The following is an 8,327-nucleotide window of genomic DNA, read 5'->3' on the forward strand; positions in this document are numbered from 1 at the left end:
CAGCCCCCCCACCTACATCCCAAACGATGATGTAATCCTTTTCAGACCATTATATCACATGGCACAAACAGGCTCTTTGCTCCTCTCCGTGTGGATACACTTTGATTTCCAGCGATCGCCGATACCATTGTTGCGGTTATCTCCCGCTCGTACGTGGTTATCTTGTATTCATAAGAAGCCTCACAGTGTCTCTTTAATGAAATCAAAGTCAGAGCTGATTCTGCAGCGAGGCGCTCAGACGAGCTCTCCCATCTGGCCACAGATCCACCGATGCTGCTCTCTCATGGATTTTAAATATGGCTGTGACCTTAACAGTAATAAAAAGCAATTCTCAGAGCACTAATCCTCTCCTCCGGTCTCACTAGCTCTTAACCTTTTCTGCCACAGAATAAGTGAACTGAGCTGTGAAGATGTGAATATTCAACCCCCCCCCACTCCCCCTCACCCCTGTAAAAATCAGCGGCTAATAATATTGGCTCAGCGGCCGACAGATTACGGCAGGAGGAGAGCATCTGCTGGAGGGAGAAACAATATGACGGCTTCCTCCCCCGGGAGCAGTGGCTGGAAAAGACAATCAGAAAGAGACAGAGGGATGGAAACAACCAGGCTTTCTTGAAGAAACATGCAAGCATCATAACCACAAGTCCCACGGGACAGTGCAGAGACTGACGGGAGGGATATTTGTCTACTCATTTCATATATTCTGCATGCAAGCTATTTTGCTCACAGCACCAATGGAGCAATATTGTTTTAGTCCCCGCTAATGTGATATGAAAGAGATGAGACAAGGAAGACAAAGTGTAGACAGTTGGTAAAAGGAAAAAAAGCAAGGTAGCTCCAAGAGTAAATCAAAGTGCTAGACTTTTGATTTGAACCCACCAAACTCAAGCCAGGAACCAGTGGGAATGATGCCGAAGGAGAACATTTTTCCCTTTTAATGCAGTTTGCCTTGAAAAGCCACAGGAGACATTTTTACAGAAAGGGGTGAGAAATGAACCATATTCAGTTGCTTTATTAGAGGTCAAAGGTCAGAAGTGAAACGAGGTTCCTATTTATACTTGGCCTGGTGTGGTGGGAGGATGGTATGAGGCTCTAAAACAGGGCATAATGCCAGCTGGTAATGGAGCATGTGATGTCAGAGCCGCAGCTAATGCACTTCGCACGCTTTTTACTACTGTTGTGTGTGTGTGCACACAGATAATCTGTTCATGGAAGTGTCCGTGCGAATGTGTGTTTATTCAAAGTCACTCAGAGAGGGAAAAATCGGGAAAATGTGTTGAAAAGCGAGATTGTTTGTGTAACAAAATTACCAAATTGAGCAGAAAGCTGCAGAGACTGTCTGATCCGAGGCTGTAATTTCCCAGCTTGGGATAAATAAAGTATATCTATCTATCTATCTGTGGAACAGTACATGCTCAGCTTGCACCTTGTGTTATTTTTGAGGATGTGGTTTGCACTTCTTTCTGAGGAAAAGGAAATTCTCTCTCCTTCCGTCATACTGCAGAGTGACAGATAAAGGCCGTCTGAGGACTGCCTGACACCAACTTCCTCTTTTTATTTGACCAAATAGGAGGAACCTGAGATTGACACCATTCTCACTCCTCTTTCCTACTTCCTCTTACCGTGTTTGAGATTTGTCTGGAAATAATCTGCTGGGCAGTCCACCCCCCTCCTCCAAACAGCAATAGTCCAGCTGTAGTGTAACAGCCATAATTAGGCAAGGCAAGCCTGTCAGCATTTAGATTTCTACACATGCCAAAACTGGTACAGCCAAACTCTTTATCCAAGATGGTGGTACCTTTCCCAAATACAGTTCGTTCTTCTTTAAAACCCTTTTCTCTTGTACAAGCGAAAACATGCTGTTTTTTCTTATCATACTTGGACTAACTAGCTCTACACTGCAGCACATGAATAATGCTCCTCCTTATTTACAACTGATGAGGCTGACATTTTGCCCAGGACGTGGAGCCTTAGCCTCAGACTTTTAGCACAATGCCATGTTAGTTCATCTCTTTTTGGTTGGGTTGGGCGATATGGCCAAGGTCTTCTATCACATTTGCTATGTTTGTATGTGGGATACGTGCCATGCAATAACATAAGGAATGGAAAGGAATCGCAACAGTAACTAAGGGGACGGGGCTTAATGAATGGTTATCAGTGTTATTAACAATTTCCCATTAGAAGATGCACGTGCAACAATCCCACTTTATTCAGGCTCACATTTTCAACCCTAAAAGTAAATGTAAGGGGAAATTAAGCCTTTGTGTCAGGCAGACAGAGGTGAGGCTGTTATTAATAGATAATGTCAGTCATTTTCATTGTCACCATATCAAGTTGTTTGAAGCTGTTTTTTATTCAGCAAATCGGGAAGCTTTTCAAATTCTTGCCATTTTCGAGCTATAAAGGATTGAAGTCTTCATATTTTAAGATGTATTTTTAAGTATAATTTGCAGATTGTTAATAAGTTTAAATCAAAGTGTTTGAAGTGTGAAAAACCTCCCTCTATATATCTGTGTCTGTGTATCAATGGCTTTCCCTCTCAGTGGGACTCACCACCCACAAAGGTTAATGAGCTTAAACACAGCTCAGAGTGAGCTCATTAAACAGACCACAGAGACTGGAGAGGGGAGGGGAGAGGGAGGGCGGCAGAACAGGGAATAGGGAGAAGCGTGAAGGTGGATTGTTGCTGCCACTGTGGGCAGCTGGGAAGATCTGTTGGTGGAAGCGATGTGCAATCTGGTGTTTTTAAAGAAGCCATCGTTTGTTCACTGGCATTTCTTTGCGATGACTTCCACCTGAAACAAAACAGAATCTGAGGATTAATCACTCGTAAGTAGGCATGTTGGACCATCGCAAACACAGAGAGTGACTCACAAGAGCTGCCAGCCTACATTTCTCCTCCGACTCTTCTGGCACCCCGTCGCTGGACCTGTAGTGGATGCATGAAGTGGGGGAGGAAGACTATGTCCTTTAAGATAACTCAAAATGAACAAAAGTATTAAAGTTGAAACTTTTCATTAATACACAGACCGGAGACATTTGACAGGGTTTTATATAATCAAAATGCAACAAAGGAAAAATTGTGTAAATGAGCTGGAGTGTGTTAGCATGTGTCATTTGTTATTCATGTGGCATATTCATATTCTCAGTCCTTGAATTGAAAGATTTGAAAGCCCGGTGTGTTCAGAGCATGGAAATTTGTTGCGTCTGTTTGGACTGCTTATTGACACATAGAGACATGCAGATGTCATCGTGTCTCTATGTTCACAAACAAAGGTGCAGTATCAGAGGCTGTATTGAGGATGTTTTGCTGTAAGACAACACTGAGTTCACATATGATCCAATGTGTTGGAAGGACTTGACTCTGAAAATAATTTGTTGCAAATGTGTGTTTTTTGAAATCGTGAATATTCACACTTGACTTAACAAAGACCTGAAAGCTGCTCTAATGAGTGCTGTGCTTTTCAATGCCCTATGTGTGTGGAAGAGAGATCCATTAGCTCGCACTGTATTGCATTTGCAAGCACATCTCAGCATCCCAGCAAACTACAGACAGCTACGATTGTGTTGCTTCTGATTCAGGTCGTGGCACATCTCCTATTACCTGACATGGATTTCAAGCATTTGGCAGTGAAAGAGTCTGCACGCTATTTTAAACACGCTCACTCTAAAACTGCCTTGTGGCTTCAATCCACACTGTCTGCGATACTGTTGGTTGTGTTTATGAATCAAAAGATTGTTTTTATATTAACGTTGACGTTTTCCACATAGTAGCTGGCAAAATTTGACAGCTACTCACTCTAGTGTGTGAAACATCATGTTAAACAGACCTGCAGACAGTGTACACCCTGTATGTATGAGTGTTTGTTTTTATGGTCAAAACCTTAAAGCAGCTAGAATCAAAATCTTTATATAACAATGTGAAGACAATGTGAAAGGTGTCACTCATTGGGATCAATTGTTATCTGAATCTGCTGCTCCTCTTAGCTTTACAAAGCTTTATTGCACGTTTTAGCTCATTGTTCAGCTGTCTGGCCTGCAACTTTCACTCTCACAGCTTCGTTCTCGGCTGCAGCGCTGCACAATGCGTGCTCAGCACCAAACAGCAAACGGACGCAGTTAGCTGGTGAACATTTAGCAGCTAAAGACATAGGAATTTCCCTCAGGAGTTGGTGGAGACCAAAAACAGAGCTAAAAGAGAGTGAATGTTTCACAACTTGTTTCTGCTGTGACCAAAAAGTTATTTATTGCAGGTTTAAAGACTCTGCATGTTTAAGGTTCTATACATGAGCTTTTAAGCAATGATATAGCAACAAGCAACTACTTGCCATGTAAATATGTAGTGGAGGAATGGCGTCCTGAGCAGAGAATGAAGTCACATTTCTTTATGTCAGTTGTAATCTGTGCTTCTTTTGGTAGCCAGTCAGGTTGTGCGTGCATGTCCGTGTGTTTGAGTCCCTTCCTCTGAAACTGTTGGCCCTGCCTGCGTTTATTAAAAGACAGTTCTTTCTCCTCTTTCCCTCCAGTCGCTCATCTCTTTCCTGCCTCCTCTTTGCAAGTTTATGAAGTGAAGCACTTCCCCTTCAGTCAGCAGTCAGCATGGACGAAAAAAGACTGATTACATAATAACACCCGACAGTGGAGGTTGGCACCTCCGTGGCTTGCTGTATTCCTCCGGAAGCTCCAGCTCTGCCCTCGGCTCTCTCTTCCAGCTGTTGGTGAGCAGTGGCTCGGTCCCCCACTCTGCCCGGTCCTCCCGACTCTGCAAAGCCCCAAAATATTCTTGCACCTAAATTTGTGACTTAAGGGTTTATTTTCAACCCAACCAGAGTTGGTGGGTTTTTTTGCTTCTACTGAGTTTGAAGGAAATGTGTTTTGTGTCTAGGATCTGCGAATTACTGTGTCTATCAATGGAGTCTGGTGGCTTTGAGGAGAGCAATGCTGAAACTGAGGTGTAGAACCTCCCACAATTTCACTGGCTGAGCTGGTGAAATTGATATGGATTTTTCTCCAGTCAAAGAATAAGGCTCCAGAGGAGATTTATTCACAAGGGGCTTTATTATCTCAATTACTGTACATTGGATATACAGACTATGTATGTGTTTGTCTTGTGTTTATGGTTTGTAAGAGATAAATTAACAATACAACTAAGAATATCAATCTGTAGCTACGATATAAGCTATAATGTAATCGTGATCACAAATCTGATATTAATCAGCTACAGCTGGATAATCAAAAGTGGTGACTATAATCAGTACCTTGACTAGACACCATAGCCATAACCTTTCAATCTGCAATATCAGCCTGAGCTGCTGCTAGAGCTGATGCAAGGCATTCAAGTGTGAGGCAATTAAGTCCATATGCAGAGAACACAGAAGCAGAGATTCACTTCAAAATAAGCTAGACTGCACCAGAACAGCACACTCAGACTTGAAGACACTCAGAATGAATCACTGGCAGTGACATGACGAGGAGGAGGAGGCATTATAATGGATTAGAGCAACTGTGGATGATTGAACCGAGTTCTACAATTTATGAGTGAACTGTGGAAAAACCATGAGAAAAAGCTTGCACATTGGCACGAGTAACAATGCTACAATTTAAACTGTGAAAACTATGAAGTTAAACTACAACATGCAATTGTTCTACCGTCATACTTTTACAGGGTCTGTATGTACAATACTCACCATATTCTAAAACATAAAACAAAGCAATAATGATTAAGCAAAGGAGTGTGTTTCAATCTGATCGGTCATTCTGGAGCAATGTCGCAGTCTAACTGTAGGGGGCGTGGATAGGCTTCCTGACAAAAATTATATAATGGACTTTTTGGCGGGAGGTGTGGCTGACGCACTTCTTTGTTTCGGTTTGAGATGCTGGTGCTAATGCAACATTTAGTGGCAGTGAATGTCATATAGAAGCTTTAAAGTCGACACCTAACATTTCTATTTATCTACGTTTAGTTTATAGATTATTAAAATTACAAAACCGTTTCCTTCCATAGATCCAGTGCAACAGAAATGCGTGCTGGATCAAAATGAATAAAGTAAAGAAGTGAAACATTCTTCGATTCCTCAGCAGCTATCGAGGTTCCCTTGCGAGGTAACTGGAGTGGAACTGCTGGAGGCGCGACTGTACTGTGCGTCTCCCAGGTGTTTTTGTGGAAAAGAGCACGCTTCATTAGCGGGTTCTCTCTGGCTAAACGAATGTCCTCAACATGGCAATTAGCTCAGTGACCCCTGCGAGGCATTAATAAGGAATACACACTAATCCTTCCCTATGACTGACCCGCACATGCCGCAGCTGTGACCTTTCTTGTCCAGCGAGTCCAGAGATAAATATGTTTATAGAGACAAATTTGTTGAGCTATCAAACAGATATTGTATTGACAAAAAGGGCTCGCTCATTAGGAGTATTCTTTTCAATGTCATGCTGAGCTGAAAATGAGATATTCTCCCAGCCTGATACTTTGACAGGATGAAGTTAATTAATAGGATCATTTCTGCTCTAATTCGAATTCTTTGATAGTGTGATTCAAACTGAAGGGGTTCAAAGTGGTAGTCTAACAGGCTGGGAAAGAGAAGACTTTAGTTCACAGATACACCGAGTTGGGTGTTCAGAAGACATGATCCAATATTGTATTTTAGCCTTTTAGGTTTGAAATGGTAGTTTTATAGGTTTTGACATAGTCTTAATGTCTCATAATAGACTAAATGCTGTTCACTTAATGTGTTCACATATACACTATGTTTGTAACATGTGTATCTGTGTGTCAGAGCACTGGCGTTGTAGAACTGATCCAAACATCAAACAAGAAACCTTGTGCAGGATTCTCACCCTGACCAAGTGGGTGAAATAGCAGTGCAGCAGGTGAAGAATGTGGGAGCTGGCGGGTGGGCCAGGGGTCAAAAGGTCGTAGTGTTTACTAGTCACAAAGATGACCTGTGACGTGATGGCAGCTGAGGGCGCCTCGCTGACACAACAGAAGAAAGCAGTAATGGCGTGCGTCAAACACTTTCCACTTGTCTGAATGTTCACCATAGTGAGGAGCTTCCTCAATGTGGGCTTTCCACACACAAAGACAAAAAGAGACAACAACATCATCCTCAGTAATTCAAGTGCTAAACACGCCAGGCATCTCCACTTCCATTCACTTGTAATTCCATCGTTACTGGATTAGAGCTAGATTTTTGTAAAGCAGCAGATTGCCTTAAAGAGATCATTAAGTGATGCTTGTCACACACAGCACACGCTGCAGAACATGTTCACTTTGAATCTCTGGAGTTATTAAGCAAGCAAGTCCAGACAACAGAAGGCTGAATGTTTACACTGCAATTTTTATGATTTGATTATACACCCTGATTTTGTATTGTTATCATGAATTTCAGTAGTTTTTAAAATTCAAAATGAATGCAGCTTAATGTGTTGATTTTTAACAGCAAAACAATGATTGGACACATAGTGGCATCACATTATAGTATAAAACTTACATCAGATGGTTAAACTTGTGTACGTACAGGACCAGTGTTGGCCTTTTTATTCAGTATCTGATATGACCCATACAGTGTGATGCAGTTCGTTTCTCATATGTCAGATAATTGGTTATCCAATATAGTTTGGCGGCAAGTCAAAAGGCTTTTACACCTCGCCAAAGGACGAGATGCAGAAATGAAAAGTATGCCTTACATTTTTTGGTTTAACTGTGATAAAATGTAAAAAAGCAACACAGGTTGAACTGTGAAGTACATACGGCAGCAGCGTAAGAGGACCTCATGCTGCCTTAGCACAGAACATTTTCCGTGGACAGCAGATTATAGTCACAGTTTCATAGCAGTCATATGAGAAGTTGCAGAAATGAAAGTTATCATAGATCAAACACTCGGTGGTTCACACACCACACTGTTCCTTACCAGGAAAAGACAATAAACTCTTGCCACTCTTCCATCTTTTATGATCGTCGTGTCTGTGCAACAGTTCACGCAGGTACAACATCAAAGCAGGAGCAAAGCTGACAAGAGAAAGCGGTCAGGTGGGAAACCTTTGTTAAGTTGAGTGGAAGTCGCGGAAAAAAAAATAAAACCGTACACATGTATTAGTGATCATTCCAGCACGAGCACAAAGAGCTTTTCATGACTTCATATTCCAGGCATGCTCCAGTGGGCGGAAAACAAGGAGGAATCCAACCAGGGTGCAATCAATACCGCAGCTTTTATATGTTGGTGGGTTTTTGTGGGGTAGTAATCTCTTTATGGATTCATCAGCTGTTGCTGCAAAAGCCGGATCTCCTGTCTGTCTAGTGTCCACACTGTGACCGTAGCGGGACAAAG

Source organism: Chelmon rostratus, chromosome 5, assembly GCF_017976325.1.
Source record: "Chelmon rostratus isolate fCheRos1 chromosome 5, fCheRos1.pri, whole genome shotgun sequence".
Classification (NCBI taxonomy): Eukaryota; Metazoa; Chordata; class Actinopteri; order Chaetodontiformes; family Chaetodontidae; genus Chelmon; species Chelmon rostratus.